This window comes from Rhinopithecus roxellana, chromosome 1 (assembly GCF_007565055.1).
Source record: "Rhinopithecus roxellana isolate Shanxi Qingling chromosome 1, ASM756505v1, whole genome shotgun sequence".
Classification (NCBI taxonomy): domain Eukaryota; kingdom Metazoa; phylum Chordata; class Mammalia; order Primates; family Cercopithecidae; genus Rhinopithecus; species Rhinopithecus roxellana.
In genome coordinates, this window is record NC_044549.1 from 105404411 (window position 1) to 105416836 (window position 12426).

A 12426-nucleotide genomic window follows, 5' to 3' on the forward strand; every position below is an offset into this window, starting at 1 on the left:
ATTATCTACATGAATATGGGGAACAAGTTATCCATTTGTTGTCCCCTCCTTGAGGAGGGAATCAACCCTGAAGTCTGGGCATTGGAAGGACAATTTGGAAGGGCAAAAAATGCCCACCCAGTCCAAATCAGGCTAAAAGACCACACCACTTTTCCTTATCAAAGGCAATATCCTTTAAGGCCTGAAGCTCATAAAGGATTACAGGATATTGTTAAACATTTAAAAGCTCAAGGCTTAGTAAGGAAATGCAGCAATCCCTGCAACACCCCAATTCTAGGAGTACAAAAACTGAGTCAGTGGAGACCAGTGCAAGATCTTAGACTCATCAGTAAGGCAGTAATTCCTCTATATCCAGTTGTACCCAACTCCTATACCAGAGGAAGCAGAATGGTTCACAGTTCTGGGACATCAAGGATGCCTTCTTCTGTATTCCCCTGCACTCTGAAAGCCAGTTTCTCTTTGCCTTTGAGGATTCCATAGACCACACATCCCAACTTAAGTGGATGGTCTTGCCCCAAGGGTTTAAGGAGAGCCCTCACCTGTTTGTTCAGGCACTGGTCCAAGATCTAAGCCGCTTCTCAAGTCCGGGCACTCTGGTCCTTCAGGATGTGGATGATTTACTTTTGGCTACCAGTTCGGAAGCCTCATGCCAGCAGGCTACTCTAGATGTCTTGAACTTTCTAGCTAATCAACGGTAGAAGGTATCTAGGTTGAAGGCCCAACTTTGCTTACAGCAGGTTAGATATCTAGGCCTAATCTTAGCCAGAGGGACCAGGGACCTCACCAAGGAACAAATACAGCCTATCCTCATCCTAAGATATTAAAACAGTTGTGGGGGTTCCTTGGAATAACTGGCTTTTGCCAACTATGGATTCTTGGATACAGCGAGATAGCCAGGCCCCCATACACTCTAATCAAGGACACCCAGAGAGCAAATACTCATCTAGTACAATGGGAACCAGGGGCAGAAACAGCCTTCAAAACCTTAAAGCAGGCCATAGTACAAACTCCAGCTTTAAGTCTTCATGTGGGACAAAACTTCTCTTATATGTCACAGAAAGAGCAGGGATAGCTCTTGGAGTCCTTACTCAGACTAGTGGGACAACCCCACATCAGTGGCATGCCTAAGGAAATTGATGTAGTAGCAAAAGGCTGGCCTCACTGTTTACCGGTAGTTGTGGCAGTGGCTGTCTTACTGTAAGAGGCTTCAAAATAATACAAGGAAAGGATCTCACTGTCTGGACTACTCATGATGTAAATGGCATACTAGGTGCCAAAGGAAGTTTACGGCTATCAGACAATCACCTACTTAGATACCAGGTGCTAGTCCTTAAGGGACTGGTGCTTCAAATATGAACATGCGTGGCCCTCAACCCTGCCATGTTTCTCCCAGAGGATGGGGAACCAATCGAGCATGACTGCCAACAAATTATAGTCCAGACTTATGCCACCCGAGATGATCTCTTAGAAGTCCCCTTAGCTAATCCCGCCCTTAACCTATAAACCGATGGAAGTTCATTTGTGGAGAATGGGATACGAAGGGCAGGTTGTGCCATAGTTAGTGATGTAACTGTACTTGAAAGTAAGCCTCTTCCCCCAGGGACCAGCAGCCAGTTGGGAGAGCTAGTGGCACTTACTCGAACCTTAGAACTGGGAAAGGGAAAAAGAATAAATGTGTATATAGATAGCAAGTATGCTTATCTAATCTTACATGCCCATGCTACAATATGGAAAGAAAAAGAGTTCCTAACCTCTGGGGAAACCCCCAATAAATACCACAAGGAAATTATGGAGTTATTGCATGCAGTGCAAAAACCCAAGGAGGTGACAGTCTCACGCTGCTGACGTCATCACAAGGGGAAGGAAAAGGGAGAACAGCAGCATAAGCAGCTGGCAGAGGCAGCAGAAAGGAAAGAGAGAAAGAGATAGGAAGTCAGAGAAAGAGAAGAAACAGAGAGACAAAGAGAGAGAGAGAGAAAGAGAGACACAAAGTCAGAGAGAAAGAGGAAGAGACAGACAAAGAAGGAGTCAAAGAGAGAGAGACAGAGAGGAAGAGAGAGAAAGAGACAAGAAGTCAAAGAGAAAGAGAGAGATGGAAGTAGTAAAGAAAAAACAGTGTACCCTATTCCTTTAAAAGTCAAGGTAAATTTAAAACCTATAATTGATAATTGAAGGTCTTCTCTGTAACCCTATAACACTCCAATACCACCTTGTTGTCAGTGTACACCAGGGCATAGCCTGAAAGCACTGAGGCCACTGACAACCCATAGCCTTCCTATCAAAAATCCTTAACTCAGCAGGTTTCCTAACAGGGGATCTAAATTTTCATTAGATCCATACGAAGGTCCAACCAGACCAAGGAGGAACTCCCTTCAGGACAGGACGATAGATGTTTCCTCCCAGGTGATTAAGGGAAAAAGACACAATGGGTATTCAGTAATTGGTAAGGAAACTCTTATAGAAGCAGAATTAGGAAAATTACCTAATAATTGATCTGCTGAAACGTGTGAGCTGTTTGCACTCAGCCAAATCTTATAGAATCAGGAAGTACTTACAAAATCAGGAAGGAGTTATCTATACCATTTCTAAGTTAATGTGGACTGAATAAGGTTTTATTAATAGCAAAGAATAATTAAACTCCCAAACTTACAAAGTTTTCAACAAAAGTAAAGTTTGCTAAAAGTTAATAGTGCAACATGCATTATCCTACTACCACACACTCTTGAAGGATTTCTCAGACGGTTTGCAAAAATAACAAAAACTGTCCTTACTTTACAATCCCAAATAGACTCTTTGGCAGCAGTGACTCTCCAAAACCGCCAAGGCCTAGACCTCCTCACTGCTGAGAAGGGAGGAGTCTGCACCTTCTTAGGGGAAGAGTGTTGATTTTCCACTAACCAGTCAGAGTGTGTAGGAGATGCCACCCGCTGTTTACGGGAAAAGGCTTCTGGAATCAGACAACACCTTTCAAACTCTTATATCAACTTCAGGAGTTGGGCAACATGGCTTCTCCCCTTTCTAGGTCCCATGGCATCCATCTTGCTCACCTTCAGGCCCTGTATTTTTAACCTCTTTGTCAGATTTGTTTCCTCTAGAATTGAGGCCATCAAGCTACAGATGGTCTTACAAATGGAACCCCAAATGAGTTCAACTGACAACTTCTACTGAGGACCCCTGGATTGGCCTCCTGGCCCTTCCACTGGCCTAAAGAGTTCCCCTCTGGAGGACACTACAAGTGCAGGGCTGCTTTTTCACCCCATCCAGCAGGAAGCAGCTAAAGTGGTCATCGGTCAAATTCCCAACAGCAGTTGTGGTGGTCCTGTTTAGAGGGGGGATTGAGAGATGAAGCCGGCTGGGCTTCTGAGTTGGGTGGGGACTTGGAGAACTTTTCTGTCTAGCTAAAGGATTGCAAATGCACCAATCCGTGCTCTGTATCTAGCTAAAGGTTTGTAAATGCACCAATCAGCACTCTGTGTCTAGCTAATTGGGTAGGGGACTTGGAGAACTTTTATGTCTAGCTAAAGCATTGTAAATGCACCAATCAGCAATCTGTTTCTAGCTAAAGATTTGTAAATGCACTAATCAGCACTCTGTCAAAAAGGACCAATCAGCACTCTGTAAAATGGACATACCAGCACTCTGTAAAATGGACCAATCAGCTCTCTGTAAAATGAACCAATCAGCAGAATGTGGGCAGGGCCAAATAAGGGAATAAAAGCAGGCCACCCAAGCCAGCAGCAGCAACCGTGGAAGCTTTGTTCTTTCCCTCTTTGCAATAAATCTTGCTGCTGCTCACTCTTTGTGTCCACGCTGCCTTTATGAGCTGTAACACTCACCGCGAAGGTCTGCAGCTTCACTCCTGAAGTCAGCAGGACCATGGACCCACCAGAAGGAAGAAATTCAGGACATGTCGGAACATCAGAAGGAACAAACTCCAGACACACCTCTTTAAGAACTGTAACACTCACCGTGAGGGTCTGCAGCTTCATTCTTGAAGTCAGTGAGACCAAGAACCAATTCCGGACACAATTCCGGACACAATAACATCTCACACCATTCAAAATGTCTCTTGTTAAAATGTTCAAAAACAACAGATGCTGGCAAGGCTATGGAAAAAAGGGAATGCTTATATACTATTGGTGAGAATGCAAATTAGTTCAGCCTTTATGGAAAGCAGTTTAGAGATTTGTCAAGGAACTTAAAATAGAACTACCATTTGACCCTGCAATGCCATTACTGGGTACATATCTGAAAGAAAGTAAATCATTCAATCAAAAAGAGACATGCAGGCACATGTTCAATGCAGCACTATTCACAATAGCAAAGATAAGGAATCGATATAGATGCCCATCAACAGTAGACTGAATAAAGAAAATGTGGTACATATACTCTCTGGAATGCTATGCAGCCATTAAAAAGTGAAATAATATCCTCTGTAGCAAAATAGATGTTGCTGGAGGCCATGATCATAAGTGAATTAATGCAGGAACAGAAAACCAACACCACATATTCTCACTTATAAATGAGAGCTAAACAATAGGTACACATAGACCTAAAGATGGCAACAACAGAAACTGGAGACTACTACAGGGAAGGGGCAGAGTGGGGAAGGGTTGAAAACCTAATCACTGGATACTAGGCTCAGTACTTGCTTGATGGGATCAATCATACCAAAAATTTCAGCATCATTCAATACACCCGTGTAATAAACATGCACATGTACCCCCTAAATGCGAAATAAATGTCAAAATTATAAAAATTAAAAATAAAGGCTGGGCACAGTGGCTTATGCCTGTAGTCCCAGCACTTTGGCAGGCCAAGGTAAGAGGATCGCTTGAACCCAGGAGTTAGAGCCCAGCCTGGGCAAGATGATAAGATCACATTTCTACAAAAAATAACAAAATTACCTGGATGTTGTGGTGCATGCCTGTGGTCCCAGCTACATGGGAGGCTGAGACAGAAGGATTGCTTGAGCCCAGGAGGATGAGACCATAGTGAGATGTGTTTGTGCCACTGCACTCCAGCCTGGGTGACGGAGCAAGACCCTGTCTCAAAAAAAATTTTTTAATGAGATAAAATAAAATAAATAAAAAGTTAAAATGTACAACAAAATGAAACAGATTGCTAGGCACCAAATCCAGGGTTTCTAATTTAGTAGGTCTTGGGTGGGCCCCAAGATTATACAACTTCCCAGGAGCTGCTGATGCTTCTGGCCTAGGTATTATATTTATGTAACAACTCTGGATTAACCAGACTTCCCTAGGTTAGTTTGTGAACAGCTTGACTATCTCTACTGGGCTCTTTGCTGACTCCAAACTGTAGTTGGTTGAATTGAATATCTAAATGAGAAATATCAAATGATATAAAATTCAAATTTTAGACTTTCTTTTATTTAATGTGATTTAATTCTGAAATTTTTCACACACAATATTATTTGTCAGCCATCCTTTTTGTTTTTTATAATTTTTAAATTAAAATGGAAGTGAACTTTCATGTTTATATGTTTAGAAAAGGAAAGAGGATATTTTTATAATTTCTGTTATCTCCCAACCAATACTTATCAAGTAGAAGAGGGAAATAGTGACTTTGTAATGGAGAAACCTAGCAGAGACCACAATAAATTAAATTAAGGTGAGTAAATTTAGTATCAACAGTAATGCATTAAGAAGGACCCAGAATCATTTCTGTAGCATTTCTGTAAAAAAACACATAACCTGGATTTAATCGTGAGGACATATCAGACAAATTCAAACACAAATCCACTGGCTTTTACTGTTCAAAGTATTCAGGGTCATAAACGACAAGGAAATATTAAAGGAATGTCTCAGATTAAAAGACATTTAAAAACTAAATGCATTGTGTAATTTTGAATTGGCTATGACCAGAAAAGGACATTAATGGCACAACTTACTAAATTTGAATAGATCTGTAGATTAGTTAGCAGTATTGTCAGAGGTGTGTGAGCCAAAGAAACTCCATCTTGAATAGGAGCTACGTAAAATGAGGCTGAAACCTACTGGGTTGCATTTCCGGAAGGTTAAGGTATTCTAAGTCACAGGATGAGACAGGAGGTCAGCACAAGATATAGGTCATGAATTGGCCAGGCACGGTGGCTCAAGCCTGTAATCCCAGCACTTTGGGAGGCCGAGACAGGCAGATCACGAGGTCAGGAGATCGAAACCATCCTGGCTAACACGGTGAAACCCCGTCTCTACCAAAAAATACGAAAAACTAGCCAGGCGAGGTGGTGGGTGCCTGTAATCCCAGCTACTCTGGACGCTGAGGCAGGAGAATGGCGTAAACCCGGGAGGCGGAGCTTGCAGTGAGCTGAGATCCGGCCACTGCACTCCAGCCCCAGCGACAGAGCAAGACTCCGTCTCAAAAAAAAAAAAAAAAAAAAAAAAAAAGATACAGGTCATGAAGATCTACAGTAAAGAATCCAGCTAAATCTCACCAAACCAAGATGCCCAAAAGACTGACCCCTGGTCATCCTGCTACTACACTTCCACCAGCACCATGACAGTTTACAAATGCCATGTCAACGTCAGGAAGTTACCCTTTATGGTCTAAAAAAGGGAGGCATGAATAGTACACCCCTTGTTTAACCTATTATCAAGAACTAACTATAAAAAATGGGAAACCAGCAGCCCTCAACGTTGCTCTATGGAATAGCCACTCTTTTATTCCTCTATTTTCCTATAAAACTTGCTTTTACTTTGTACTGTGGACTCACCCAGAATTCTTTCTTGCATGACATCCAAGAACCCTCTCTTGGGGTCTGGATCAGGACCCCTTTCTTCTAACAGTGTTATATTGTGAAAATTGTCAGAAACAAAATGTCATCACTTGTGTTAAAAGCCCTGACAAACATAGCCAGAGAAGGTCATAAAGAGAGGAGAGTCCCTGATAACAAGAACTATAACAAAAGAGTTCAAAACCCACAACCTTACACAAAGGCCATCACAATCTTCACAAAAAATTACTTCTGTGAGGACATCTGCCCAGAAAATGCCTGTCCAGGCAACCTACAGAATGGGAGAAAATTTCTGCAATCTACCCATCTGACAAAGGGCTAATATCCAGAATCAACAAAGAACTTAAACACATTTACAAGAAAAGATCAAACAACCCCATCAAAAAGTGGGCAAAGGATATGAACAGACACTTTTCAAAAGAAGACACTTATGCAGCCAACAGACACATCTGTTGGTCATCAGATAAATGCAAATCAAAAACCACAATGAGATATCATCTCACTCTAGTTAGAACGATGATCATTAAAAAGTTAGGAAACAACAGATGCTGGAGAGGATGTGGAGAAATAGGAATGTTTTTACACTGTTGGTGGGAGTGTAAACTAGTTCAACGATTGTGGAAGAAAGGATCTAGAACTAGAAATACCATCTGACCCAGCTATCCCATTACTGGGTAGATACCCAAAGGATTATAAGTCATGCTACTATAAAGACACATGCACACAAATGTTTATTGCAGCACTATTCACAATAGCAAAGACTTGGAACCTGTTTGTTATGTTAATATTAATTAATCTTAATATTAATTTGCCAGGTTTTATAACTCTATTGTGGTTATGTAAAATGCTAGCATTTGGGGATACTTGGTGAATAACACTGTAATAGGAAATAAATTTTTTTAGGCTGGGAGCAGTGGCTAATGCCTATAATCCCAGCACTTTGGGAGGCCGAGGTAGGTGAATCCCAAGGTCAGGAATTCGAGACCAGCTTGGCCAATATGGTGAACCCTGTCTCTACAAAAATACAAAAATTAGCCAGGCATGGTGGCACATGCCTGTAATCCCAGCTACCCAGGAGGCTGAGGCAGAAGGATTGCTTGAACCTGGGAAGCAGAGGTTGCAGTGAGCCAAGATCGCACCATTGCACTCCAGCCTGGGCAACAGAGTGAGACTCCATCTCAAAAAAGAAAAAAAAATTAAACAGAATTTTTTTCTAGTGCAAAAAGGGAAGGACTCCCTTTCCCTATCCTTTCCCTTCAGAACATTTTCTTTGGAAAACTTGTAAATTATTTTACTATCCCTTTGAAATGTAGACAATCCTTTTTAAAACCTAAATACCTTGAGGAATCGCCACAGTGTCTTCCACAATGGTTGAACTAGTTTACAGTCCCACCAACTGTGTAAAAGTGTTTCTATTTCTCCACATCCTCTCCAGCACCTATTGTTTCCTGACTTTTTAATGCTCGCCATTCTAAGTGGTGTGAGATGGTATCTCATTGTGGTTTTGATTTGCATTTCTCTGATGGCGAGTGATGATGAGCATTTTTCATGTGTATGTTGGCTGTATAAATGTCTTCATTTGGAAAGTGTCTGTTCATATCCTTTGCCCACTTTTTGATGGGGTTGTTTGTTTTTTTCTTATAAATTTGTTTCAGTTTGCCATCTCATTACTGGATATATACCCAAAGGATTATAAATCATGCTGCTATAAAGACATGCACATGTATGTTTACTGTGGCACTATTCACAATAGCAAAGATTTGGAATCAACCCAAATGTCCATCAATGACAAACTGGATTAAGAAAATGTGGCACATATGCACCATGGAATACTATGCAGTCATAAAAAAGGATGAGTTCATGTCCTTTGTAGGGACATGGATGCAGCTGAAAACCATCATTCTTAGCAAACTATCGCAAGAACAGAAAACCAAACACCACATGTTCTCACTCATAGATGGGAATTGAACAATGAGAACACTTGGACACAGGAAGGGGAACATCACACACTGGGGCCTGTTGTGGGCTTGGGGGAGGGGGAGGGATAGCATTAGGAGAAATACCTAATGTAAATGATGAGTTAATGGGTGCAGCACACCAACATGGCACATGTATACATTTGTAACAAACCTGCACATTGTGCACATGTACCCTAGAACTTAAAGTATAATAAAAAATATAAAAATATAAAAATAAAACCTAAATACCTAAATAAGCCTTTTTCCAGCTTTATAACTCAGGAATGTCTTTATCAAATACCTGGGGACATCTAGGAGCCTAACTTTAGCTGGAGGCATTTTGAGCATTACCAGCTGTCATAAAAATATGTTGTTTATTTTCCCTTCGGATAAAGCCAATTAGCAAGCACGGAGAGTCATTACAATGACCAGGTGAATTTAGATTGAACAATATGCAACAAATGGTGCAGTCAAGTCCTCTTACTTGAGTACCAGTTATTGCTTATCTTGAGAACGTGTAAATAATGAATTGTATCTGGGTGAAAATTCTTTTTGTCTTTGCAATTGTTTTATCAGATTGCCTCTAATGCACATCACATTCTGTTGCTTATTCAATTATAAAACTGTTTTTCTCTTCTGTCATTGGAGAGAGGTTTTCTGAGGTTTTCTGAGTTGGGAGGAGGCTTTGTATTGAATTCAATTTTCTCAATGATTCTGGTGAAGAGGGCAGAACATCTGACAGTTCCTGAATTGAGCAGACCAGCTGAAGGTCTGTGGCCATACAAAAGTCAGGTAAGAGATCATGAATTATAAAAGTCTTCATTCTAGCTCTCTGCTCTTTTGCGACACTAGCCAGATGGAACACCCTCTCCAAATTCAAGATTTTGCTATTGAATAAGCATTCGTAAATCATGAAGGATCTAAAATCCTATCAGGGTCACCATATGGTTGGAAAGTATAAGAAGCCAGGGATATTGCTTATGGGTCTTCCTCTTAAAGAACTTCTATCACATTTGTAATGGGCACATGAGATTCCAGTCTACTGGCCTGAGGGCAGATCTTCTGATGTGGTTAAATTAATAGATTTGCAAGGGTTCTTTGACAGGCATCATGCCAAGCAAATGAATTACTAGAATGAAAACATCCTAAGAAAAAAAATTAAAACAATTTAGATAATGAAAAGACTCAGAAAAACAGAAGAAAAAACATAAGAATTAAAGGCGTTTTCACTTTCATAGACCCTCCCTCCTCTCTTCTCGACTACCCTGTTTCCTCTGCTCTCCCTGCAAACTCTTAGTCCATGATTCAACCTGACTCTGGGGAAGGTGAGGGAAGGAATGATCTTTAGTCAGTGGTTTCTTTCATTAGTAGATTCCTCTGTAAAGAGTAGTGAAGTCAAAGTCCCTCTAACTACTTTAGCTGGGAATAAATTATCGGCTTTGTTTGAGGACACAGGTTTGTGTGGTTGACATTCTAACCCTGAGTTAATTTTATTTCTTAGTCCAGATTCCATCTCCAGGTGTTCCTCCTCATCACACACCATATAGCTGGGAAGCAGGCATGCTAAAGAAACCCGATCAGGAAATAATGCAAAATTTAGACATATGTGTCCCCATATGAAGGCAATGGAATGGAGATTGGCTGCATTAGTCACTTGGAAAAAGGTACACAAAAAGGTAGGCTGGTGAATGTCAACACATGAAGGGAGACCAAAGTGCCACATAATTTACACTTTTCTTGTCTCAACTGAAGAAAATTGGCCCTTCCTGTTTAGGTTGCCTGCAAAACTGATATCAATGAGAAGCTATCAAGGACTCCTGAGTAATTCACACGCCTTTCTCATCAACTGTTATTACTCTTTTGAAGACTTCTTTATGTTTCTAAAATTTGCAGAAAACAGCATGTCTTCAGTTTACAGCCCCACACAGGAAGCTGTGCACTGGCTACCGCCTGGAATTCTGCAACCTGCAGACTGCTTCTTTGAGGCGGCAAGTACATCAAGGAGTATGGTGGCCAAGGGAGGCTGGCTCTCTACCATCTTCTCACTACATGGAAGATGTGAGAGCACTAGAGACTCATCAGAACGGATTGCTGACATACTGACCATACTTGAGGTATTTCAGCTAATGGTGAGCTGGAAGGAATTGCTACAGTGTATCTAGAAAATGGGTGAATACCCACTGATTTCCATCAGTGGTGTCTTGAGACTTTCTGAAAAATTATTGACATGGTTGCAAGGCCAGATGAAAATCACTCTCTGGCCCTAATCACCTTTTTTTTGACTCTTGCTGATTTTCCAAACACAAGTTAGGGAAAAAGTGGTAGCATGACAAAAACAGTCTATTACTCAAATCTTAACAATGGCTACTTAGTTTGGGGGGATAATCTAGAGAAAGATAGAGAAGAAAAAAATAAATAAAATAATAAATTAAGAGGAATTAAAAGGAACAACCCGTACTCTGGAAAAACTATTAAGAGAAGAAACAGATGAGAGGAAATACAGTATTATTGCAAGAAGCTAGGATGTCAGAAGAGGATTCTGGAAGACGCAGGAATTGTAGGAATACAGGAAGTATGAACGTCTGGAGACTAGGAAATAATTGTCAAAGGACTTAAAATGAACTGGCTTAGGGGATCTTGGAAGTGGGAACTGGTGTTACTTATTCTACAATTTCCTTGGAAATTTCGTGCTTCTATTTGGTGATAAAGACAGGATGTTGGTATTTGGGATCCATCTTGTTCCTATTCCTCCACGGTTCCCCTACAGATAGACTATATAACTTAAGAGCATATTTTCTTACTTTTTTTCTGATTTCCTGTATCCACTGGGGAGAAACCCGCTGTGCAATTTTAAAACTACCACATTCTGTACCTCCAGACTGAGTGTATGTGGGATGCGATGGGGCGGATAAAAGCATTTGATTTGATTACTATATGCCTTTGAAAGAAAAAGGGTATGGCAGAGGGTGGCAGTCTCAGACCACGCTGGAAAAGTATACTGAGCTGACCAGATCCATTCCCTGCTTGGCCCTAGAACTCAATTAAAATGAATAAAACTGGTTATAAAAGAATCAAAACAATAAGGGATAATTACAAAGGGCACTAATCCCATGATACCCCCATACTTCCATTAAAGACGTCAGGTAAATTTGATAAAGATGGTTGATCTCTATATAGCTTTCTATAAAATTTCAGGAAAGTAAATGAATTTGCTGTTCTATTAATCTCTGTATCCCCAACCTGGCAATTATTCTGACTTCTGACTTTGGTACCATTGTCTGAAAATGTTTTCTCTAGAACTGGTCTACACTTTCCCTCCCTCCCTCCCTTCCTCCCTTCCTCCCTTCCTGTCTTCCTTCCTTCCTTCTCCTTCCTTTCTCTCTCTCTCTCTCTCTCTCTCTCTCTCTCTCTCTCTCTCTCTCTCTCCCGGACAAATAGGGATTCTCTGAGCCAAAATTGCTCATTAGAGGAATCCTACATTCTGCAGAAATGGGATGACAGTAGTCCTCCACTATGCTTAGTCCTCTGCCAGGAACAGTCCTAGAGAAGTGTAGTCATAACTAGAATATGGTAGTAGACGCAGAGGGGCAACTGCTGTGGTTGGTTCTGTTAAAGAGGTCTGAGTGGTACATTTCCATAGCTGCCACATAATGAGATACTTTTTAACAATAGAAGTAATGAACCTCTAATCTACACAACCACATGAATAGGTCT

General features: G+C 41.0%; 1 pseudogene; it reads left to right on the top strand.

Annotated features, from left to right (window-relative positions):
* The first annotated feature begins 9420 nt into the window (after nucleotides 1-9420).
* LOC104669193 overlaps nucleotides 9421-12426 on the top strand; it is a 33259-nt pseudogene continuing 30253 nt past the window's right edge.